Source organism: Mirounga angustirostris, unplaced genomic scaffold, assembly GCF_029215605.1.
Source record: "Mirounga angustirostris isolate CCGP_5_RB_7025 unplaced genomic scaffold, mMirAng1.0.hap1 SCAF_3, whole genome shotgun sequence".
Lineage (NCBI taxonomy): Eukaryota > Metazoa > Chordata > Mammalia > Carnivora > Phocidae > Mirounga > Mirounga angustirostris.
In genome coordinates, this window is record NW_026991711.1 from 156,624,206 (window position 1) to 156,650,675 (window position 26,470).

The following is a 26,470-nucleotide window of genomic DNA, read 5'->3' on the forward strand; positions in this document are numbered from 1 at the left end:
CCCCAGAACTGACTCTATTAGATTCTGGCTGGATGCAGAAATAGGCACACCAGACAGAATACAGATAAGCCTCACCATGGAGATTAAATACCTGCAGGAAGCAAAGTAATGGAACAAAGGGAAGGTGTCCAGAGCCACCTTTTAAGAAAGTATGGGTTATGAATTGCTTAAGAAAAGGGGAGGAGACAATTCAGATGGCAAGTATGGTGTGAGCAAAGGAATGGGAGCAAGAATGAGCACGAGGTAGGCAGGAGTCCATGGAATTGCTTGGCTGGATCAGGAGTTCTTGCCCGTTGGGTGTTATGAAATAATCAGTGAATTAGGCAGTAGGAGGTGGTGGAAAACCTTGGAAAGTTGCCAGAGTCTCAAGAATTACCATAAGTGCGCGACATGCTCTCTGAACTCAACTTTTTCTTTTACGCTTGGAAGGCCCACAGGAAGTGCGCTTGAGAATAAATTGTGGGGTGGGGAAAGAACTATGCAAAAGACCTCGTACTTCGCATTAAATAGTAGTTCCTTTTTGCCCTAAGAGACTGAGAGGTTATTTTAACAAAGGGGATGGTACAGATAAATATCTCAATTTATCAATCTGATACTTTTTGGCTAAAGCGTTTGCGCTGACAGCTTACATTACTCATCCGCCTCACCAGGGCTGCAGCAACCGACACGCAAAACCAGGAGAAAAGACGAGCGGTAAAGGGCGCTCCACGCATGCGTTAGAAGCCGCCCCAACTCCCCCGCAGCGTCCTTTCTTGGAACAAAACTACCGCGGAGCCACGGAGTTCCGCAGTTTGCGTAGACTCGAATTTCCTACTGCTCGGTCTGTCCGTGTGGAATCCGAGAGTGGTGCAGTTCCCTTCCGCAAGTTGCGTTATCCGAAGTGAATGGCTGGGTGGTGCGTGTACGCCCAGAGCGTAGCACCCATAGGCGGACGGGGTGCGGCTGCGCAGGGACCTGAGTGGGCCTTGTACGCCGGTAGCGTAGCCTGGTGTCTGACGCGCGGGCCTCCGCGACGCACTTAGCGCAGCCGGCTTTGGTGAATACACGATTTGGTGCAGCCGGGGTTTGGTACCGAGCGGAGAGGAGATGCACACGGCACTCGAGTGTGAGGTAACTATAAAACCCCGATTTGTTTACATTCCCTCCCCCAGAACCGGCCCCATGCGCGGCGGAGACTGCGAGTCCCGGGACGGCGGGGGGGTAGAAAGGGAGACAAGAACGGGGGAGTCCGGGCCGGGTCCCTCGGGGATCCGGGCGCTGCAGTCAGCGGCGGCGGCGGCGGCGGCGGCGAGCCGGAGCAGAGCGCGCGGTGGGCTGCGCGTGGGGCGCCGCGGCTCCTCGTGTGCGCTCTGGGCGGCCGCGGGGTTGGCGGCCGGGCAGTCTTCTTTCCGCGTGCGGGACCCCGCGCTTGACCCAGACTCCTGTTGAGGCTGGGGACCCGCGCGGGGAGTGGGGGAGTGACCGCTGGGCGGGCGGCGGCGGTTAGGGGGCTGCGCGCGGGCGGCCTGGGGGCCGAGGGTGGCGTCGCCAGAGGAGGCGGGGACCCCGTGCCCGGAGGGTGGGAGGATCCGCAGTCAGGCCTTGGAAGGACTTGCGGAGGCGACGAATGCCCCGATTTTTCCTGTCCTGTCCTTCCCTCCGGTCTCTCCTGGGGTCGGACGAGGGGCCCCCGGGATGGAGCCTGGGAGCCGCTGTTCCGGCACCGAGAGGCTAACGGACGGTGGCGCCTGTGCTCCTACCGCGGGAGGCCTCTTGGAGGCTTTCCTGCCCCACCAACCGAAAAGCCGAGGCGGGACGCGGGGGAGTTAATTCTTGAGCCCGCTGGGGTCCCCGGAGCTGAGGGCTGAGGGCGGGGCTGGGGCTGAGTCGGAGGGGGAGGCCGGGTGGGCCCGAAGGTGGCGTGGCGGCCCGGGCTTTGTTCCTGAAAGCCGTCGGCGGTGAGCGGCGTGGGTCCCGGCTGGGGAAGTAGCAGGAGAGCTGCCGCGGCCCCCCCCTGCTCTGGGGTCTGCTCAACTCGCTTCTCCCTTGGGGTCCTCGAGTACCCCAGCTAAGAAGGGGCCGTATGAGGGCGCAGGCGATGATGTTGAAGATCTTCCCCCGGCTTGTGTAAAGACTGTTCACGTGGGAGCCTGTCCACATGGGCTGTCTTGAGGAGTTGGGCACGAGGAAGAAGGATCAGCAACATCCGCAGCCCTCACTGGAAGGGTCCTTCACACAAGTCCCTGTTTTAAGTAGTAAAGAGTAACAGTAAAGCACATAATTTTTTAAAAAGTAGGTTATACTGGTTTTTTTTTTCTTTTCTTTCATTGAATGTCTTACACACTGTTCGGTATTCTAGTTTTACTTTGAAACGGAGTCGTTCTCGATGGAGCAAAACTAACGTGACAGCTTTACATAATTAAGGACATAATATACTGGAAAAGCTGGAAATTTAGAGTGTAGTTCATTATAATACAGCGGAAAGCCTTAAATCAAGACTTTTGTATACTCTTTTTTTTTTTTTTAAGACTTCTTGTTCTACAAATTTTGTGTACCTTTATGAGTCAGTCACTGTTCAAGACTTGGGGGGTCCATACCAGATAACCCACATCCCTATACTTACTGAATATTGATGTACTGGAGGGATGTGTGTGTGTGTGTGATGAGACTGATGATTTTTAAATGTGGAATATATAGGATTACAACACACCCAATTACATTGAGATAATCAAAATATTAAATAAGATGAAGGAATCCATGCTTTAGTAGAGCATTAAATATCAAGAGTAGTTTCAGTTCTAATGCCCAATTTCAGGCTAGTGACTAAATGATCATTAAAGGATATAATTTGTATGATAAAGTATCAGGTACTACATATTCTGTGGTTTTGCCTACATTCATAACTGAAAGAATAATTTTCAGAGATTAAAATGAGGATGCATTTTTTTAAATTTAGATTCACAAGCCTGAATTTTGTACACAGACTCCTGGTTAAGAATCCCTGTGTAAGAATGACTTTGATGCTGCTTTAAAAGAAGTGGTCAGGGAAGACCTTTCTTAGGAGTTGACATCAGTAATATGTTGTGTGATAAGTAGTATTTGTTCTTCCCATTACCAGTTAATATTCTACAATTTAAAAGCCAACAGATTCTCCCCCTTTTTGAGCACCTGATTTTGCAGTACTTTTAGGAGGCTTCGAGTATGGTATGCAAGTACTACTCTAGGGGTGGGTTTTTGTTTTAGTTTTTTACTGTTTTATGGAGAATATAGGATATAGGTGTTATAGCAAGGGAAATTACAGTTACATTATAATTAAAGAGAATTTACCTCGTTACTCAGTTCTCTCCAACCTCTCTGTCCCCAAGTATTGGCAGTATTGGAAAGAATTGGAGTGAGACTTAGGGTTTAAAACTATGACCCATTATTAACTAATTTGGTGAGCAAGTTTATCTTAATCTTTTATCTATGAACTTGTGCTAAAAAACCTACCTCATGGGTTTACTGTGATATTTATAAATTACATAATGAAACAAAGGACTGCAGAAAACCTTAGTTCATATTACCTTCTTTTCTACATACAAATGTTTCAGTTTTTCATTAGTGGTTGGAGGACTACTTTCTGTCTTTAACTCTGATAACTTGATTATCCCCAGAATGAGGTTTAATGGTTTCTACTGGGCCTTTGCCAGAGATACAGTTATCCTATTGTTATTGTTCTGTTACTTACATATAATAATCCTTAGAATTTTTTTTCTGGTGCTCATATTTTTTTAACTTAAAATTCCATATGTACATCTTGTTTTCCCTGCCCTACTAAATCCTTGAGGCGGCACATACTCCACAACTTTTTGTCACATAATGCTCATGACATTATTTAATGAATGGGCAAAGCTTGTTTGTCAACCTTTTAAATCAAGTTTAAAATGTTAACTGAATGTAACAAAATTTAAATTTAGGATTAACCCAAGGAAATACTTTGGATAAAAATGTTAGTCCTTGTCTCTGTAGTGCTTACCTCAATGGAAATGCCCTGGGTTTTGCTTTTATCAGCAGGACATTATTGGGGTGCCTGTGTGGCTCAGTTTGTTGAGTGTCTGACTCTTGGTTTTGTCTCAGGTCATGATCTTGGGGTGATGAGATAGAGCCCTGCATAGGGCCCTGAGCTTAACGCAGATTCTGCTTGAGATTCTCTCCCTCTCCTTTTGCCCCTCCCCTCGTTCTCTTTCTCTCTCTCAAATCTTAAACATTACTAGTCGTTTTAAACTGATAATCAAGATGCAAGAGAAATTACACAGTAGGAAATGGGAAGAAGTGTAGCCAATTAAAGCTATCCTTCATTTACAACAAATTTTATAACTCTATAAAGTTGCCTTTCATTATAATGTAATTTTCATTAAAAATATACTAGCCTTGATTTAAAGTTTACATGTTAGAAGAAAGCCCAGACCGTCCCAGCAGCTCGATGCTGCCCCCTAGTGTTAGCTTCTCCTTCACCTTCATCTTTTCCTAAAACAAGATTTATTTATTTTTATTTATTTATGTTATGTTAATCACCAAAACTAGATCTATTTAAATTAGAATTCGATTCCATAGTGCTAGATTATAGCTAGACTATTTTGGGGTTTCCTCCATCTGGTTACAGGGTCACTAATAAGATGGACATAGTCATTTTGAATTGGTTAACTTTGGTTGCTTTTAGCCCCTAGTTTTCCAAGTATGGAGTGAGTTTGGATGGAGATAGGACAGTAGAATGCCAAGTTTCCCTGCAAGAGTATATGGGATTTTTGAAAGCAGGAGGAAAGGTATATGTTAAAAGTGTGTTTTTGAGATTAATTTTGTATATGAATAAAAGCAATTTTATTCATTTAATCTGGGCTTATGGTGTGAAAATAGTGATAAAAAAATTTGCTTTCTGGCTTAATTTAGTCCCATATAGCTTTGTATTGCCTCGATTGTACTGAAAATAAAATTTGAGAATGTTAATATTACATGATGAGTTTTTTTAAATTCAAGTTTATTTTGATCTGTGACTTAGAATGATTTCTGAAAAATAGAGTCTCAAGGACTGTAATAACCACAAGATTTCCTGTAGTCATATAAACTATAAAGTTTCAAATTAGACCAATTATCAATAGGCTGAACTATTTTCATTAATTTCTCTTTGTAAGTTCTGTGAGTTGGCTGTACAATGACTTCTAAGTTTTTTCCAAAATAAGCAAAATGTATTTTCAATAAAATAAAGTTGACTACAATCAGAATCTCCAAAAATGTGTCTAGTAGGTATGAAGGTGATTTACTACTGAAATTGTGAAGTTTAAAATAACAATAGCATTATTGAAATTATTTCCGACTGTTTAAGAGACCACACAATGTTCAGACATGTTAAAACAACACAGATTGTTCTATGACATGACATATAATAGTGTCAAATTTTATTTTTTTTTATTATCAGAACATAGGGTTTTTTGATGGCTAGATATAGGGATTGGATATTTAAGAGATTTTTAATACTTGATTTTCATGTTAAAAGATGTTACTAGAATGGGGTGGTGGTGGGTGGCAATGGTTACAGGTTGTGAGTATAAGGATAAAATCTAAAACGTTATTCAAGTAGTAAATTGTTTTAACTAAGAGTGGTAGATAATTTTATAATTACCTAATTTTATAATTATATTATAATTATATTGTAGCTATTTTACTGCTGAAATAGAGGGAGATATGAGGTAATACTTGCGCTTTCAGTAACATTTCTAACAGCCATATTTATACTTAATAATATGTACCCTACTTTTGGGGATCATCCATTCCATTCAGAAAAGAGGTTTTTGGGGATTAGAAAAGTGAATCAGAACATTGTAGGAAATACCTTTCTCTTACTAATATAGTAAGATTATGTCATAGGGCTAGAAATAAGAATACTATGATCTTATGTATGAAAGTTATTTTTAATCCTGTAGTGATTAAGACTTATTAGTCATTGATCACTTCGGTTTTTAGATTTATTTTCATTCATGTAGAAATTAGAAAATCTAAATGCTCTTCAGTTATAGTAACAAAATCACAAAGGTCTGCATCCCACTGTCCTATTACTTTAATGCCTGTAAATAAAAAAGAAACCATTTCCATGCGCTCATACCTGTAAGCTTTTTTCTGAACTCATCTTATGTATTTTGTGAGTTTTGAGTTTTAAAATAGTGGTTTCCCCTACAGTTGTCTGCTGAATTTGTAATTTAAAAAAAAAAATGTGTAGATTAAGTCAAGGGTCAGCAAGCTATGGCCCATCTACCAAATCATCCTGCTTTTGTAAATTAAATATTGGAAAACAGCCTTCACATCCACTTACGTATTGTATATGGCTGCTTTTGTGCCATAATGGCAGAATTGTGTAGTGCCTTAGAGTCTGCACTGCCCACAAAACCTAAAATAATAACTGTCTGGCTTTTTTAAGTCTGCCAACCCCTGGATCCAGTTCTTAATGTTTTATAGTTATCTGACATGTTGCTGTTATTTAAGATAGTTAAATTTTCCTGGAACATATATGAGTTAAAAACTAGTAGAAAAACATTCCAATAGAAATTTGTGGGTAATAATCTGAGTTCTCAGGTGTTTTTGTTTTGTTTTGTTTTGTTTTACCTAAATAGTATAGATGCTTTTTGTTTCTACCCCTTTCCATTTTCCCTCCATGGGAGGAATGGCACCTTTATTACGCTTGCAGTTGGAATATGAAGCCCTTGACCTTCAACCTTGGGTTACCACCTAATTCTGTCAATTGTTATACTAACGCAGCATCTCTCACAGTTTACCTTCTCTAATTTAAAAGGTGATAGTGTCTTCCTTGTACCTCCTTCAGAGCAGAAAATGTTTCATACTTACTTATATGCCTTCTCCCTGCTCCTGTTCGCTTCCCTTTCCTCTTCTCTACTTTCACACCTCTCATAAAGTAACTTAGATGGCATGTTTACAGGTCTGTGAACAAATGTTTTAGTGTAATACTTCTCAGTACACCTCTGCTGAGGATGAATTATTACTCTATTCTGATTATATGGGAAGAAATATACTTTGTGCTATGTTATAGAGGATCATAGCCTCTAGATGAAGGGGGCTATGGAGAGATTGATTTTATATGCCTTATCAAGATATATAGAATATGATTAGTTATTATATAATAAAACAATGAGATCAGTCAATATATTAGCAAAACATCTTATGTAATTGTAATGTTTATTACATGATTATATATAAAATTGCATTATATAACAAAGAAAAGTTAGATATTATATATTCTACATAATATATATTATAAAGCAGTGAGATCATGTTTTCCATTCCACTGGAACTTTTTTAGTGCAGAACTTCAACTGACTTCATAATTTGTTAATGTTTGGAACACACTTTTTAAGAATTTGTTTTAAATTTGAATACTCTAGTTTTCAAATAGAGTGAATAATTTGATGTACATAGTGTAAGTATGTTTATTTTCAAGAAAATAATCATACCAATTAAAAAATGAGGAAGGAAATCATAATGGTATATTAAAATCAAATCACTGAAAGATTTTAGGAAAAAAGTGCTCTTTAAATTCACTATAAATATTATATAATTTAGTTTATAATTTATAAAGCGAATGTTAGGGCTTTTCCTATGAAGAGATTTGCCTAAATACAAGTACATGAAAATTTATTGAGGATAAAATACAAACTTTTTTAGTTAACAGGTAAGTATGTATTATTAGTTAAATGGATATTTTTCTTTTCCCCAAAAAATAAATGAATTTAGGGGTCATGTTAATTTTAATTATTTTTTTTTAAGAAGAAAATAATATTGGGAGAAAAAAATATCTTAAATTTAGAAACCATAGAAGAAATTGCAAAAAAATTCCTAGGTTTCATTGCATGTATATGAAAACCTCTGTACATACATAAAAGGGAAAACACTAATCAAAATAAAAAGACACTGCACAGAACTGAAGATGTTTTTTGCAGGAAATATGACCGAGTCTGTTATATAAAAGCCCATATATGTTGGTAAGAATTGAGACACCAGGAAAAATGATAAAAGTATAAATAAAAATAAGGCAAAATCTTTCACTCCAAAATTAATAGTACCAAGTACTAAAGAGAATGCTATGGTCATACTGATGGTGGCAGTATAACCAAACTTAATTTCCCTAGAAACCAATGTGGAAGTATGTAACAAGACCTGAGAAGTGTTAATTTTTGTAGTCTTTCCCTACATCTTGAAATTGTCCAAGCAAGTAACCAAAAATAATAGCACAAATTGAAATTAAAGTGATTGCATATTGTGATTAAAACTCTACAAATGCTTGTGAAAATCTTGAAACTGTAAGTAATTCATTTTCTTTCACATGTGACAAAATGTGATTTTGTTTAACAAAAGCTTAAGATTTATAATTGCTGGTGTTTAGTTTTTTTCTTGTTTCTTTTTCCCAACTGAGTAATTGCAACTTGGTTTATTTAAGCCTATTTTTAGTTTTTTTCAACCAGAGTTTTACATGAATATAAAGTAATAGTTAATAGTTCTATGAAGTTTTTAGGGAAAAGGAAAAAAATCAGTCCTCCCTGTCTTCCTTCTTTCATGTTCTTCTGCCTAGAGAGACAGGGAACTCCTTTTGTTTCATTAGTCGATTATTTTGTTATTCACTGCCATGTCTCCAATGTGTTCATTACTGCTTGTTGATTTTTAATTTAAGTAATTATCTGTTAAGTGAAAGATGAGGATTTACCACACTTTTCCCCGTTATGAACCTTCTCCCATTTTCTATACCCCTATTTTTCAGTACAATTATCCTGTAATTTTGGTTTAGAACAGTATTTAGTGTTATATTTTTATGACTATAAATGTTATAATATGTAGCTATTATAATAAACTTATTTTTCTTTGCTGTACAACTTTGTTTTTTTCTGGCATTAATACTTAATTTCTTTTCCTTTTTATTTTTCTATGTGCATATATATCACAGAATCTATCTCACCTCTGTATCTGAATGTAGCTCTGTTAGAAAGGAATGTGCCCTAAGAAGACTATGTTTATAAAAGAATTTATAGTTTTCTTATATGTTGGACATTGTTAAACTTGATAATAAAGATTGATAATTGATAATGAAATTGGTAGGTTGCTACTAAAAATTAAGTAGCTTTGACTTTTGAATTAGATTTTTGTAAGATTTTGTTAAATGACAGAGCTGAATCTTCACTTTGTTCAACAATTAAGGGGACTTTGATGGCTTAAAATAACTAAGGACACCTAAAAGTAATCACACAGAAAGCTTCCATGGTGAGAAAGACATAGCTTGTGTTGCCAGCATTATCAAAAAATATTATAAATCTATAAAAATGTTAAAAAATGTTATAAAAAGATTGCCCTGGACATTCTATGATTTTTTTTTTTTTCTGTCCTCATGGAAAGGATCATTTTAACTGGCAGTGCTTATGAATGACAAGCTGTTGCAAAATCAGGGACATAAAACAGTGACGCAAAGGGAAGAGCCAAGTTGAATGGAGTGATAAAAATTTGAGAGTGGCAGTAACTATTCTTAGAGTAAAGGCAACTGCCGGTGCTGATGAGTCAATTAGGCATGTGTGCCTAATTCAGGTCCTCAAGGTTAACACTCTTAAGTCCTCTTCATGATGCATGTTATGTAGGTTTGTATGCGTTTGGAGTGAAAGAGGTTGAAGTCTATTTGCTTAAAGGGTAACCTAAAATCATAAACATTTTAGTAGTTTCAAAAGGCATCTCAGTATTTTGTGACTGATAAAAGCCATTACATTTACTAATGCCAGATCAAATGTTCTTTGTATTCACAAGTAGCAGAGCAGACACAGGAATATCATAGGTGGCTTTCAACAGTATGGTTCCAGGCTCCCTGTAACCAAAACTTGAAAAGCTGAGACTTGAGATAGTTGTTTTGATATAAAATGAGAAAAATGTAGGTTTGTACCTGACAGTTTGAAATACAATAAAGATGGATTTGATATGTTGATGCTGGATTTGGTACATTGAATCTAGGCTCAGATATTTTTATTCCCTCTTGTTAAAGTTAGTGACACAGTCACTAAATTACATACACCCAAGTTCACTTATAGCATGTATCTGACTTTTTATATGTATGAATCTCAGTGGAAATATTAAAAGATTGAATGGTGCTTGTTTCTTGGGAAGAGCTCCATTGGCATTCCAAATTAAAATATGGCATTAGTAGATTAGGTATCTGGTCAAGTGGGGGAATGAAAAGGCAAAACTTGAAGCTGTACAAGGATTTAGCTGTTCCTGCTAAGAACTCATTACTGAAATATTTTATGCCATGAAAAGTTTTTTTTTTCTTATGCCTTGAAAAATTTCATAATGTCAATGGAACTGGTGTGTTGTGATAATTCTTTCCTACTTCTCAAATACTAGTGAATTGGGTGTATTGTAATCCAGAATTGGTCTTGGATGCACTAATGCTGAATGTGCTCTTGAATATATTTGGTAGCACTTTTTTTTTTTTTTTTAAGATTTTATTTATTTATTTGAGAGAGAGAGACAGAGAGAGAGAGCACATGAGAGGGGGGAGGGTCAGAGGGAGTAGCAGACTCCCCGCCGAGCAGGGAGCCCGATGTGGGACTCGATCCTGGGACTCCAGGATCATGACCTGAGCCGAAGGAAGTCGCTTTACCAACTGAGCCACCCAGGCGCCCGGTAGCACTTTTTCAAAGGAATCAAAACAAAGGGACTCCCCCTTCTCCCCCTGGTTATATATACTTTTGGAAGTTAAGTGAAAGATACTTAGTGCCACATTTAATAGTAGTAATACCTTAGGGTAGTATACTTGTTTTACAAAACAGCTTTATATATATTCGTTCAATTGATGGATAAATGTAGGTGCTATTCTCCCTGTTTTGCAGATTGGAAACAGTGACACTGCTGGGATGAATTAGGGACAAAGGTTTCTGATCCTTGGTTCTTTACTATGTACAAAATACTATATTCAGTGTGTATGTCAGAAATGGGAATTAAAATAGATCCTGGTTATATTACCGTTAATAACTTGCACTTAAATAGCATTTAGCATTGTAAGGAAAATGGAAAAATGTTTAACGCTTTTACCACTTAAAAAAGCATACTTGTTATTTTGTTGTCATAATTACTGTGAAATAGAACAGGGATTAATATCCCCACTTTTTAAGTGGTAAAAAGACTTAAAAGAGGTTAAGTGATTTGCCCAGCAACTCCTATCAAGTGAGTGGCAAAGCCAGATCTCTGAGGTCTTTGACTCCTAGTGTTTCTTCAGTATGCAAACAGTCTCATTTTGTGTGTACTGCTGTTGAATCACAGAGGGAAACCAAATTTGTATCTGACTACCAATATGGGTAAAGATTAATGAAGTCATTCAGTGTTATAAATGCCAGTTTATGTGATTCAGGACATATATAAAACTAATTTCTTTTATTTAAAGAAGTTCTATAATGAAACCTTTTTAAAAATGAAGTCATTTATGAAATTGGGATACTGTGTACATTTATTAAATGGATTTTCACATTAAGTTTATTTAAAATATGATATATCTATATAATCCAGGTTGAGTGTTTTAGTGGTTTTTTTTTTCTTTTGATCTTGCTGTCCTCCATTGTCCTTCAAAGTAACAATCCTGGAGCATTGAAATACTTAGTTTTAAAACCTTACTAAGAAATTTATAGTATTTTTCCTGTGATTATTTGTGTGTGTGTATAGGTGTGTGTATGTGTATGTATGAGTGAGCCAAGATATAAACTACTGATTCTTTTCATTTGGTTTTCATTTTCCTTTTAAAAAATACTCTATTGGGACGCCTGGGTGGCTCAGTCTGTTAAGCAGCTGCCTTCAGCTCAGGTCATGATCCCAGGAGTCTGGGATCTGGGATGGAGCCCTGCGTAGGGCTCCTTGCTCAGCGGGGAGCCTGCTTCTCTCTCTGCCTGCCATTCCCCCTGCTTGTGCTCCCTCTCTCTCTCCAACAGATGAATAAATAAAAAAATAAATAATACCCTCTTGAGTAAACTTTTTTTTTTGAGTTAAATGTTGAATAGATTATACACAGGATATACTACTGGCCTTTCCAGTAATAGCAACCTGTTGTTGGAAATAGAAATTTTAGTGTCTATCAGTTATTTTTCTTATGTCGAGCAATCATTTTGTTAACTAATCTGTTGATAATATTAGTGACTCTTTTATGTTAACTGTAAATAATGGGAGACAATTTGATTTCCCGGTGAAAATGTTTTGGTAGTATACTGTAGATGAGTCACATTATTAGTAACTATCTCATAGTGTTATGGTTTGATGATATATAAATATGCTGGTGTTGCAGAGAGAGTCCTAGACATTCAAGTTAGAGAACTGCCACACACTTGAAATATCACATTAATCATGTCATATACCTTCTCTGGGTCTTAGATTTCTGTTTATAAAATAAGAGTATTTAGTATACTGAAATATCTTTTTACATTAAACCTTCTGTTATTCTATTACGTCTGTACGAAGTAAAGATAATTATCTTCTTTAGACAAACTATAGAAAGATTTGTATTGTTAGTAATTAGTTTATATTTCAGTTTGTTCTTGATATAGGTGTCTAATTTTATTTAAAAATTAAAATATTGTAATTTGGCACTTCATGTAGGAAAAATTACCATAGAAAGCCTGTAATTAAAGATGTTTATAAGCCTTTATAAAAGAACTTGGTATGGAGATAGATTATCAACCTAATTGCTTCTATTTCTTCTAAGTATAATCATACAGTTTGTTAAACAAGATCCTTTGGTTACCAATAATATCTTTTCTTTTTGGTTACCAATAATATCTTTTCTTTTTGGTTAAGAAATGGATTTTCTATTATAGTATTTTTAAGTGCTTATGAAAACTAGTGAAATTAGGTCTTTAGTTAAGTTATAGGAGTATCAGTTTCTTGGTTTTGAAAATGCACTGTGATTATATACGCTGTTATTATTGGGAAAATTGGGCAAAGAGTGCATAGAAACTGAACTGATTTACAACTTATCTTAAATTATTTTTTAATTTTTATTTTTTTTAGAGAGAGGGAGAGTGTGTGAATGGCGGTGAAGTGTGTGTGTGGGAGGGCAGGGGGAGAAGAGAGAGAGAATCCCAAACAGACTCCACACTCAAGAGTAGAGCCCGACGTGGGGCTCGATCTCACGACCCAGAGATAATGACTTGAGCCAAAGCCAAGAGTCGGATACCCAATGGACTGAGCCAACCATGTGCCCCATATCAGAAATTATTTAAAATAAAAAGTTAAAAAATAAATTTGTCTTTGGAGATGGTTAAATATAGGTCTGTTTATAGAAGCTACATATTGCTGATTTTACTAATTGAAAGTTGAAATATATATATATTTTAAAATTTTATTTTATTTTTTTATTTTTTATTTTTTATTATTTTTTATTTTTTTAAAGATTTTGTTTATTTATTTGAGACAGAGAGAATGAGAGACAGAGAGCATGAGAGGGAGGAGGGTGAGAGGGAGAAGCAGACTCCCTGCCGAGCAGGGAGCCCGATGCGGGACTCGATCCAGGGACTCCAGGATCATGACCTGAGCCGAAGGCAGTCGCTTAACCAACTGAGCCACCCAGGCGCCCCAAAATTTTATTTTTAAGTAATCTCTACACCCAAAGTGGGGCTTGAACTCAAAACACCCAGATCGAGTTGCATGCTCCACCAGCTGAGGCAGCCAGGCACCCCTGAAATATATATTCTTTTTTTTTTTTTTAACTTATTTATTTGACAGAGCACACAAACAGGGGAAGCGGTAGGCAGAGAGAGAAGCAGGCTCCCCACTGAGCAAGGAACCAGATGAAGGACTTGATCCCAGGACCCTGGAATCACGACCTGAGCCGAAGGCAGAAGCCTAACTGACTGAGCCACCCAGGTGTCCCTGAAATACATATTTTTTAAGGATTAAAAATTATTTTGGGTGGCTCAGTCTGTTAAGCATCTGACTATTGATTTCTGCTCAGGTGATTTCAGGGTCATGAGATTGAGCCCCGCATTGGTCTCTGTGCTCAGCGTAGAGTCTTCTTGAGATTATGTCTTTTCTCCCTCTGCCTCTCCCCTTACTCAATGCCCTATAAATAAATAAATAAATAAATAAAATCTTTTTTAAAAATTGTTTTGTCTGAAATAAAACACACCTCCAAAAAAGTACCCAAATGTTAAGTATAACGTTTGACAGATTTTCATGAAGTGAACACACCAGTGTAACCAGCACCTAAGAAATAGCACATTAACAGCAGCCCAGAATTTCCCTCAGGATTCCTCCCCGCCACTTCCCATAGCAAGTTACAGCCATTGTCCTCGCTAAACACTTAGTTCTGATGCTAATGTTGAAATATTAGTGAATTTTACAGGAAAATATTAGTGGATCTCTTTTTTTATTTGCATACAAAGCAAAATCTTTCCATCAGAAGTAGTATAATTAGCACAATGATAAAGTTATTTAATTGTGAATTAACCTGGCCATTAATGTAGAAGTTATCCGGTGATGGAACACTTAAACTTTTAACTGATGATATACTGGAAATCAATAACAAAAGGTGAAATTTAAATTAAATGTGTGGTGGCAACTGCTAGCTATTCTCCAGAATCCAGTCCTCCTTTCTTGTGCAGTAGGATCATTCATAGATATCTTACCCAGAAGGCTTGGGTAAGTAACTCAGTATGTTTGCTGAAGTGAAAAAAGTCAGTTATAAAAATAACATATTGTCAATGCACAAAAACTTAGAAAACTCCTGAACTCAAGAGACAATAGAATATCTTGGCTTGGGCAAAGCTGAATCCTGTAAAGGCCAATATTTAGGGTTGAGTAATAAGTGGACTTAGGCAACATGTCCTCCATTCCTGTCTCAACCCCAAGGATCCTCTTTGTGCTATGGTTAGAAAAGGATCCTTAACTTTCACAGAATGCTTGAGAAACTCCTTAACTTGTAGTTGAGGCTATATTGCCCAGTCTCCTTATAGCTGATTGAGGCCATGTGACTAAGTTGTTGCTACTGGAATGTGAGAAGTGATGCATGCAATGTCTGCTTCATTTGCTGCTTTAGAAGAAATTTCTGTACCTGGACTTTGATTCTGTTTTACAGCTGATTGGAATAGCACCCATGTAAGGCTGATGTGTCTCTGACTGGAGCAGAGCTGCTCACAGACCTGGAGCAGTCATCTTGGATTGTTTTTGAGCAAGAAATAAATTTGATTTTTTCTTAAGCCACTGTCCTTTTGGGAGAGGTTCTTTGCAGTAGCTGCTTAGTCTACGCTGACTAATGCATACTTCATCCAAATGATTCTCAAGCACACATTTGTATAGCAGTTCTGAACTGAAGTTGCAAAGTTTATGAATGATTTACTTAGGAAAAAACATTTAACAGGTTTAAAATTACACTTAGGATGTCACTCATGTATTTGCATTCCTGTGATACTCTCTTGGATGTAAATAAGTAGACAAATCAAGATATTTAGAATTCTTGTAATAAACAAATTGAGTACTGTACATTTAAAACATGACATGACAATTTAAATCTCATACAGACTACCGAAACAAATTGAGTACTGTACATTTAAAACATGACATGACAATTTAAATCTCATACAGACCACCGACAGTTTTTGTGTTTCGTGTGAAACTGGTAACCAAAGGGTTAATGAGACTAACAAGCACAGCTGCAGACCTTTTTTTTTGTTTTTAAATATCCCTAACTCTCCTCCTTGGAGGCAGATATGAGGCTTGCTCTCCTTGCATCTCATCTCTTTGTCTCCTTGTTTGCCTCTCAAACCCTTTCCTTGCTGCATACATGATGTCTCAGTAATTGGCTTTGCTGTGTGTTGGGTATACAAACTTGGGTTCAGTTACAATGTCTCAGTGACTGGCTTTGCTGTGTGTTGGGCATATAAACCTGGGGCCAGTTATAAATTTGGTGAGCCAACCAGGAGCTCTTTGCCTGTGGTTTGTTGGCCCCTAGTCAGTAATAGGAGTCTGGTGCTGCCTAGGACCTCTGTTCTAGGGACCATCCCTGGAGCCCCACCGCAACAGGGTACCATCGACTTTTGGTGCTTAATTTAACTCTTGTGGCAAGGAAACCATTTTTGGTTTGGACAGATGTCTCTTGGTAGGTGCTTCATGTGCCATGCTCAGCCTGTGAGCTTATTTCTTCCTTTCATTTTTTTTTTTTTGGCTCTCTTAGATATCTTTCTCCCATTTGATTACTTCCAAATAGGGGGTATTGGTTCTCATAGCCATCTTTTCTTATTTAAAGAAAGGCTGATTAGAAGCCATTTGGTTTAGTTGGTGAAGATAACTTTGAGGGGAGGAATCAGTGCTCACAGAGGTACTATGGACTTTATTTGGTTTGTTTGTTGCTGCAGATTTTGGTATCTTTGGACAAAACTGGCCATGTTCTAACTGGAAAATGGAAAATGACAATGTAAATCTCACATGCAGACCTTTGGGCTGTATTCTCCAAAATTGGGCAATGTTTAGTTATGAATCCATGAAAAGGAAAAAAATCACCTCTTTTTGTAACACTGCTTGGCCACAATATTTATTAGACTTCAGAGAAAAATGATGAACAGATCCATAAATTATAATACCATCTTTCAGTTAGATTTGTTTTTTTTTAATTATTATTTTTTTTAAAGTAATCTCTATACCCAAAGTGGAGATCGAATTCACAACCCTGAGATTAAGAGCATGCTCTACCAACCGAGCCAGCCAAGTGCCCCTAGATTTTTTTTTATAAAAGGAAGATATTGGGCCTTTAGTGAAGATTTTGTTTGTATATTATTTGTGTATTTGTATGTGTGTCCATGTATTTTGTAAATGTGAGATATTTTCTATCCCTCCAGATGGTATTGCTAAAATTAATTTGTAAAAAAACTCAAGTTAGTTGGTTCTTAGGTGAACACTTGTATGAATTGGGCATTCTAAAATCCAAAATGGAAAACTAACCCAAGTGGTTTTCAAGTCCATGTGATCTGGGAAAATATTCAGTATTAAAGATAATTTAAGGTTGTTGGTTTAATTAAAATAGGCATGTCTTTAGAGTTGTCAGCATTAGATGTAGAAGTTTTGTTCTGCCTGTGTTTACCAGAAGTGAGGTAGGCTCATGTTATTTCTGTTGGAAAATTTGTCAGTAAAGGAGAAAAAAAGCCTTAGAATTCCAATAAATATAATTAAGACTACTGGAAACAATTCTGCATGCAGGGAAAATGAGACTCGTTATTTAAAATGGAAACTCCTGGGACAAAATCTGAATGTAAAAAGGAAAGTTGTAGAAGGTTTGTGAGAAGGGAATCTTTGGAAAGGAATTTTGTACACAGTTGGGATTAAGATTATGGAGATTAGTATGTAAAAAAAGTTCATTAGCAAGTGGTCAACATGTGGGGAAGAGAAGGAAGAGAGGAGAGCAAGATTAGGCAGAAGTTGAGCATTGATAGAGCATCAACAGAAGCCTTAGCTGATTTCTAAGTTCCGAAAGTTGGATTGCCCTTAGAACCTAACATCCTGAATTGTGGCAAAAGGGTGGACTTTTATACCCACATATTGAACAGTCAGTGGATGTGACCACCTGGGAAGAGAGCATGCTCTTGGCAAGGCAGCTGTCTTCAGTCAACGCAATCCCCAGTAGCCTCCGAGAGGTGAGAACTGTTGCCAGCGTTCCTGCCCTGAGAGCCTTCTTTCCTGATGGAGATTCTGATCCGCACATCGCAGTATCCACGACAAGAGCTCCCAATCCATGCAGTGCCCTGGTGTCCTTGTCTTACGAAGTATATATCAACATGGGAGGTGATAGGAAAAAAGGAGGGACTGCAAAAATGTTTTTAAAAATTTTACTGAAATGAATGAGTTTTAATATCAGAATTACCCCAGTATAAGATTGGAATTGGGGGGCGCCTGGATGGCTCAGTCGGTTAAGCGTCTGCCTTGTGCTCACTCTCTTTGTCAAATAAATAAAATATTTTAAAAAATTGGAATTTGGTTTTTCTCTCTGTTAAAAATAGCAGTTTCTTAGATTATTTGTCTAAATTGTAACCAAGGTTTTTATCTTTAATCTGCATAGAAAAAACCCTCTGTATTTGCCTTTAGAATCTCTTATTGCCACCTTGGCTAAATAGATAATTAAATACTAAGTTTTGTAACGATCTGTAATGCTATTTAAGTGTGTTCTTTAAAACCTTCTGATATTTCTGACAGACTTCCCAAATTCAACTTCTAAGTGAAGTCTTTTTTGACTAATGAGGCTAATTTGATATATCAAATTACGTGGGGAACATTGTCAAATAAATGATAGTAAACCTTCTTAGGTTATATTGTATAGGTGAATGCAATAGCTGTTCCAGAAATTATATAAAATTCCTAAGGTTTTACTATATCCTCATATGATGTCATCACTTATAATTCTTATTACTGAAGTGTGTGTCACAGAATTTCCTTGTCAATTGCATTGTAATGACAAATACCTGATACCTTTAAAATCCTTAAACTAAACCAGGTATTTCCTGAACTAATGGGAAAACTGCACTATTTTTGGTGGAAATTAGGGTGATTTTAGAGAGAAGTTATGTTTCAGTAGTACACATTGGTGGATGTTAGATTCCAGTTCTGATGAACTGTCTTTAAGTACTAGTTGTTTTTCTGTAAAACTGGTCTATATCCTGAATTCTTCTAGTTTTCTCAGATATCTGGCCAAGACTTTACAAACTGAGGTTTCTAATTTTCTCCTTTTCTCTTGACTTGGAATCATTGAGAATTAAAACTTCCTTTTTTCCCTGAAGCCCCGCAACCTGGAGCTAGACACCTTGAGATAAACTTAAGAGAAACTTGCCACAATAGCCCATGCCTGTTGCTGTATGGGCCACTCAAAGATCACCAGAGACCTACAGATCATTGAACAATTTTATTCCAGCTGTCTTCATTTGATGGATCTGCTATTGGAAAATCCGGACCTTATGATGTTCACAGAACTAGTTTTATGGACCAATAATAAAGAAGAGCGCTGGATGCAGTGGTGACCCATCAGTTATTATGCATTGCCAAGATTACCAGAAATCAGACTGCTTGATTGCCCAAGGGAACAGGAGGGCACCTCAAGCTGCCAAGTTGGCAGCCCATACAAAGACTCCAAAACCCTCTGTAATGGCTTTAGTACCAGACATAGACTTAACTAAATATCAACCCCAGTATTCCACTGAAAACCTAAGAAGAGCTGAAGAATGGGCTTTTGGACATTACTGGCACTAGCTAGAGCCAGCTGGAAATACAATGAACAAGGGATAATCCTTATCCCAGAACATCTTGTAGAAAAAATAATTAGTTGTATTCACCAAAGCACCCCAAATGGGTGAGATGTTACTTTCTGGTGGATCCAGAAGCATATTGTCAGTCCTAGTCTTCAGAGAACTGTCAAAAAGATAGTAAAAAAAATGTGACATTTGTGCTAAAAACAATCCTGAGACTGAGCTCCCACCAGTTCTAGAAGGTATACCACTTAGAGGCACCAAACCACGCAGACCCCAATCAACTGGGAAAATGGACAAAAATGAACCATATGCTTAGAAGAACTTAGGCAAAAATTTACAAAGAAACTAACTTAACTTGGGGAGAAAACCCCTTGCTGGTTGCCCTGCTTTGAGTAAGTGCCCCTAGCAATAAGCTTGATTTAAGCCCCTATGAAATATTCTGTGGAAGACCCTTTTTACACGCTTTTCATGACTTAGGAGTTCCTGATGGGGCTCATGTTAGGGAATTGGATGTTCAATCTTTGGGAAATACTTAACTGCTATACATAAGTTTCCTTCCAACAGGTTGATGCGTACCCCACAGACGTGCCCTTACACTCACTGAATCCTGAAGACTTGGTGTTATTAAAGACCTGGAAGAGCAAGCATCCAGAGGACCAACTCCAACCTCTTTGGACAGGACCTTCTGTGGTCCTGTTGACCACCCATTCTTCAGTGAAACTAAAGGGAGTTAAGCCATGGATTCAGCACACTCAGATGAAGCTGGTTCCATAAGAATCCACAGGTTCCCTATACCTGTCAGCAAGGAGAGCATCAAAAAGAATCCTGCTTGGATCAGTGAGCCTCTGATGGACCTAAAACTAGGAGAGCTCGTCCAAAGAAATCAATCAATACTTAGTGTTTTTCTATAGTTAGCAGCCTCTCAAGCTTGAAAAGATAATCTACCATTAGGATTTTGCCAACGTTGGCCAAGGCTAACAGTCTTTCTCACTGTTGGATATGTCATTCTGACCCTGTATCAGAGTACAACTGCAGCAACCCAGTAGTAATGCCTGTAACCTTTTCTTGGTCTAATTTGATGTACTCCGTAAGTTTAGAGTCAGGTTAATCAAGTCATCCAATTAACCATACTTCTTGGTTTCAAATGATAGCTTCAGTGATTCTGCAGAATGAAAGTACTGATCCTCCTGAATTAACAGGAGTGCTATGTGCATCCTCAGGTTACATTTTGTTTGTAGATATGAATACTTTCCTAGGGGAATGAGAGTACAAAAATCTTGGTAATGTAGAATGCTGTGTTTCAGTTTGTATGTTGGAACTAAAGAATATTTCTAAATGAGTGCAGAAAGTTCTAGTCTTTTAACTCCGATCTTCTCTCCATTTCAGCTAGAAGTAACTAGAGCGGTCACGGTCCCAATTCCCTCAAGAATGAGGAATGATCAAAAGACAGTGGGGATTGAAACAGATGACCAAAGATTAATAGGACTAATAAGTGCAGCTGCAGCTTTTTACCCCGACTTTTTTTTTTATGTTTGCCTTGAAACATCTCTTTCTCCTCCTTAGGGGAGGCAGATTTGAGGCTTGCTCTCCCATCTCCTTGTCTCCTTGTCTGACTGCCTCTCCAATAAACCCTTTCCTTGGTGCATACTGAGTGTCTCAGTGATTGGCTTTGCTGCGCTTTGGGCATAGAACTTGTTTGGCTACCCATGGGGTCAATTATTTGTTGCCTGATCAACATATATATCACGTTTATTTCCACCACTGGTACCTATTCATTTGACAGTGAGATAATGTGCACTGAATAAACCACAGGACATTTACATATCAGATGAGTGGAGCAACAATCACTGAGAATTTTCTCTTTCACTAGCATCTTCTAGTGGAAAATCAAGGTAAACCGCAGGGAGTGTAACTGTCCTCTTTCTACTTAATAGTGATTCCATAATTTTCCATGCTCTTTCATCTTCATTAGTGTACAAGTAAAATTAATATATTTTAAATGGTGACTATCCATGAGGCTGTATAAGAAACTGCAGTGTTTGGATTAAAAAAACAAAACCTCAAACTTAATGTAGCTTTGGAATTAGAAAACATAATAGACTAATTGGTTTTTTAAAAATTCTTAAGCTACATCTGTCATATAATAATTCTACCTAATTTATTTGGGGAATCATAACATTCAGTTGACTAAAGTATCATTTTAAACAAATGGGAGTGTTTGATTTATTTGTATTGATTATGGTTCTCAAACGTTAGCTATCTGACTCAGAGACTGGATAAAACATTGCCAAGTTCTACTGCCAGTGTTCCTGATTCAGTAGGTCTGGGCGGGGTGCAAGAATTTTTATTTCTAACAAATTCCAAGGTGACTGTGAAGCTGCTTCTGCTGCTCCTACAACCAGACCTTGATTAATCACGGATAGAGGTTAGGTGATGTCTTTTCAAACTTAAAGAAGAATACATAGAAAAATATAACCTGATCCCATTATGCTGCTCTAACAAATACTAAGTGATTTGTCGCAACACTTCAGACCCCGCTCTTTTTAAGAAATAAAACACCGCAGATGCAGTTAAATGTGTATACCACCCTCCACCATCAGACTCCTCTCCATCTCTTCCTGAAAAGTAACCATTCCAGAATGTAATCATCCCCATGTTAGATTCTTGCTGCCTGTCTATATATATGTCCCCAAAGTAAAATGTTTTGCATATTTTTAATTGTGTTTAAGTGATAGGACATGTATCTTTTTTGTGCTTCTTAAATTGTTTCTGAGATTTGTGCATGGTATATATTCCTTCACAGTCATACATTTATAACTGCAGTGTAATATATTTTTTTAAAGATTTATTTATTTATTTGAGAGAGCAAGAATGAGAGAAAGTACATGAGAGGGGGGAGGGTCAGAGGGAGAAGCAGGCTCCTCGCTGAGCAGGGAGCCCGATGCGGAACTCGATCCCGGGACTCCAGGATCATGACCTGAGCCGAAGGCAGTTGCATAACCAACTGAGCCACCCAGGCGCCCTGCAGTGTAATTTTTAATTACATAAATATACCACATTTATTTTATCCATTCTTCCACTGATGGGCATGTAAGTTTGTGACAGTCACTCATTGTTACATAATTGATTGCCATTCCTTATTTACCTTTTCCTTGCTGTTAAGCCCCCATGTTCTGTGAGTACTTCCTCTCTCGTATATGTAGGAGAGAGAGCTTCTTTCCATTCCCAAGGGAATGAGTATCTATTTGTCTGAGCCAGTCACAGTAATTTCTTCCTTTACCGGTGATTGGTTTTGGCATGAGTATGTAGTACAGTCCTGCTCTAATATATGTAAAGAGAAATCTGGGAGAGACTTTAGGGAAAGATTATTCTCCCTGGGTAAGAAGCAGCATGAGGAGGGGCGCCTAGTTGGTTAAGCATCTGCCTTCGGCTCGCATAGTGATCCCGGAGTCCTGGGATTGAGCCCCTTTTCAGGCTCCCTGCTCAGTGGGGAGTCTGCTTCTCCCTCTCCCTCTGCCCCTCCCCCTGCTTTCTCTCTCTCTTGCTCACTGTCAAATAAATAAAATCTTTTTTTTTTCTTTCATTAAAGAGGCATGAAGATAAATTCTCCAGCTTTGGATATAGTTGTGTAAGGACAGAATGGTTGTAGCAACAGCAGTTCCTTGAGACTCTGAGGGGAAAAATCTGAGAGGCTGGGTTTTTGGTCATGCAGTTATCCTAGAACCACCCATTTTTCCAACTTTTTTTATGTGAAATTTTCTTTTAGTGTTCTGGTATTTACAAACCAAAGTATCCTGTACAAGGTAGCTAACATTTAAGAAGAAACAAAAAACAATACTGCAATAAAGATTCTTGAGTTTTCTCCTGTGTCTGAGTGCAAAAGTTTCTCTAGGATAGATGCATTGATAGAAGTGGAATTTTACAGCTGTAGAGTATGTTCAAATTCACTTTTAGTAGATATCAAATTGCTTCCCAAAATGATTGTACCTATAACATATGCTCCCATCAGCAATGTGCAGTAGTTTCTACTTCTCTACATTAGATCTTTGCTTAACACATCTTGTCAGGTATTTTTGTCTATTAATGTCTTGGTGCATTATCTGTGTTAGTAATTATGTTACTTTTCAACCAGCTGTCCTCTTTTTTTTTTTTTAAGATTTATTTGTTATTTTAGAGAGCGAGAGAGGGAGAGCACTTGAGCAGTGGGAGGGCAGAGGGAGAGAGAGAAGCAGACTCCCCACCCAATCTCACAACCCTGAGATCACTACCTGAGCCGAAACCAAGAGTTGGTTGCTCAACCGGCTGAGCCACCCAGGGGCCCCTGTCCCCTTCAGATCATTTGTATAGTTGTCTATGCAGTATTGGAGTTTTTTCTGTATTGATAAATATGTTTTATATATTCTGGGTACTGATCTTTAATATGCATTGTTTACATATACACATTGCAAAGATCTTCTAGTTTATGGCTTGTAATATGCTTTGTCTATGGTGTTCTTTATTGTAAAGTAATATTTAAAAAATTAAACTTTTCTTTAAAGGTTTGTGCTTTCTGTGTCTTACCTGAAAAATCTTTCCCTAAAGTCCTAATATTTTCCTAAATTTTATTCTAAAACTTGAAAAGAATTTTACTCTTCCCATTTAGGTCTTTATTCCTTTTGGAGTTGATTTTTGTGTATGGTGGTAGGAAGAACCGCTTATTCACAATCAGTATTGACTTTCTTTCTGAATTCTGTTCTGCCCTCTTGTGTATTTGTCTGTTCCTGTGCCAGTTCTGTATTATTTTTGTTAATGTAACTTTATAAATAAGTCTTTGTTAACTTGCTAATCTTTCAAATTGTATTATTGTCTTTGGGTTTTTGCTCTTCATGTGAATTTTTGGATAAGCTTGTGCAGTCTTAACCAAAACAAATAGCTACTAGGATTTTAATTGACACTGAATTAAATTTGTACACTTGGGAAGACTTTATATACCATGTATCTCCTCCAAGTAGGTGCTATCTCTCTAGTTTTTGTAGTTCTTGACTGTCCTTCAGTAATATCTTACACATTTCTTTTTTTTAATGGCCTTGTTCTGTTTATTTCTAGAAGCCTTATAATTTTTGTTAATTACATTTTCTAACTGGTTTTCACTGAAGAAAATTTTATTTTTTATTTATTTTTTATTTTTTAAAGATTTTATTTATTTGACAGAGACACAGCGAGAGAGGGAACACAAGCAGGGGGAAGGGGAGAGGGAGAAGCAGGCTTCCTGCCGAGCAGGGAGACCGACGTGGGGCTCGATCCCAGGATCCCGGGATCACGACCTGGGCCGAAGGCAGACGCTTAACGACTGAGCCACACAGGCGCCCCGAAAATTTTATTTTTAAAAACTTTTTCACTGGCTGCTTCAGTGGCTCAGTAGGTTTAGCGTCTGCCTTTGACTCAGGTCATGATCCCAGGAGAGATCAAGTTGGGCATCAGGCTCCCTGCTCAGTGGGGGTCTGTTTCTCCCTCTCCCTCTGCCCCTTCCCCCTTCCCCCTGCTCATGCTGTCATGTGCGTGCGCTCTCTTTCTCAAATAAATCTTTAAAGAAATAAAAAATAGCTTTCTCATTGAAATACAGTATGTATATAGAAAAGTACACAGAGTATAAATACAATGAATTATCACAAAGTAGGCATATTTGTGTAACCATTACTTAGAAAAGAATGTTACTTCACTATCCAAATCCAATTATTACCCTCTACCATCCTTTCAAAAAGTCATCATTGGGGCGCCTGGCTGGCTCAGTCTGGAAGAGCATGTGACTCTTGATCTCGGGGTTGTGAGTTCAAGCCCCATGTTGGGTGTAGAGATTACTTAAAAATAAAATATTAAAAAAAAAGTCATTGTTTTGGTTTAGTTTTACCCATTTTTAACTTTATATAAATACATATTGCTTATTATATGCTTTGTCTGTGGTGGTCTCTTTAGTGTTTGCCATCTTTTGCACAGTCTGTTTATGAGATTTATTTGTGTTGATGTGGGAAGCCATAATTTCATTTTCATTCCTATGTCATATTCCATTGTAAGATTATTCTGTTTGTCCATTCGACATTTGATGAACATTTGGCCATTTTCCTGTTTTAAGCTATGATGAATGATGATTGTGCTAACTTTCATGTTTGTGTCTTTTGATGTCACTGTGCATGCATTTCTGTTGAACATATACCCAGGATTAGAATTGCTGTGTGAGTGGATATGCTTATGTTCAGCTTCTGGGAGATCCTGTCAAACATTTTTCCAAAAGATACCAGTGTATGGTCAGTCCCACCAGTAGTGCATTCAAATTTGAGTTAACTCCATATTCTTAACCTACATCTTTTGTATTTTATTCACTCTGGTGGGCATATAGTAGTACCTGTGATTTTAATTTATATTTCTCTGGTAACTGTTGAGGTTGAGACTCTTTATATGCTTAGTAATTTGGCTGTTTTCTTATGAAGTGTCTGTTCAGACTTCCTGTCCATTTCTCTATTGAAATATCTCATAATTTTCATATTGCCTTGTAGAAATTCCTTATGTATTTTTTTTTAAAGATTTTATTTATTTATTTGACAGAGAGAGAGATAGCGAGAGCAGGAACACAAGCAGGGGGAGTGGGAGAGGGGGAAGAAGGCTTCCTGCCGAGCAGGGAGCCCGATGTGGGACTCGATCCCAGGACTCCAGGATCATGACCTGAGCCGAAGGCAGACACTTAACGACTGAGCCACCCAGGCGCCCTCCTTATGTATTTTTGACTGGTAATATTGTGATAATCTTTTCTCAATCTGTGGCTTGCCTTTTTTATTTTTTTTTCAGATTTTATTTTTAAGTAATCTCTATACCCAACGTGGGGCTCGAACCCACAACCCCAATATCAAGAGTCACATGCTCTACCTACTGAGCCAGCCAGGTGCCCCTCGCCCCCATTTTTGTTTTAAAGATTTGTGGCTTGCCCTTTTGTTTTAAAAAAAAAATTATTTGAGAGAGAGAGTGTGTACGATCGGTCAGTGGGAGAGGCAGAGAAAGAGGGAGAGGGGAACCAGACTCCCGCTGAGACCAGTGCTCATCATGGGGCTCCACCTCACAACCCTGAGATCATGGCCCGAGTTGAAACCAGGAGTTGGACGTTCAACCAGCTGAGCCACCCAGGGGCCCCTTGCCTTTTTAATCTCTTAATGATATCTCCTGATGAACAGAAATTCCTTAAT

At 37.9% G+C, this 26,470-nt stretch overlaps 1 protein-coding gene across 3 annotated transcripts in view; it reads left to right on the forward strand.

Annotated features, from left to right (window-relative positions):
* Positions 1–603: 603 nt before the first annotated feature.
* Positions 604–26,470, forward strand: part of SLC39A10 (solute carrier family 39 member 10) — a 65,523-nt gene continuing 39,656 nt past the window's right edge. For 2 of the 3 annotated variants that reach the window (XM_064586843.1, XM_045868319.3), the window contains exon 1: positions 605–1,110. The gene's annotated coding sequence lies outside the window, so the exon portion shown is untranslated. Of the gene's footprint in view, positions 1,111–26,470 lie in introns of all 3 variants that reach the window. The other variant, XR_010410255.1, reaches the window with a different exon arrangement.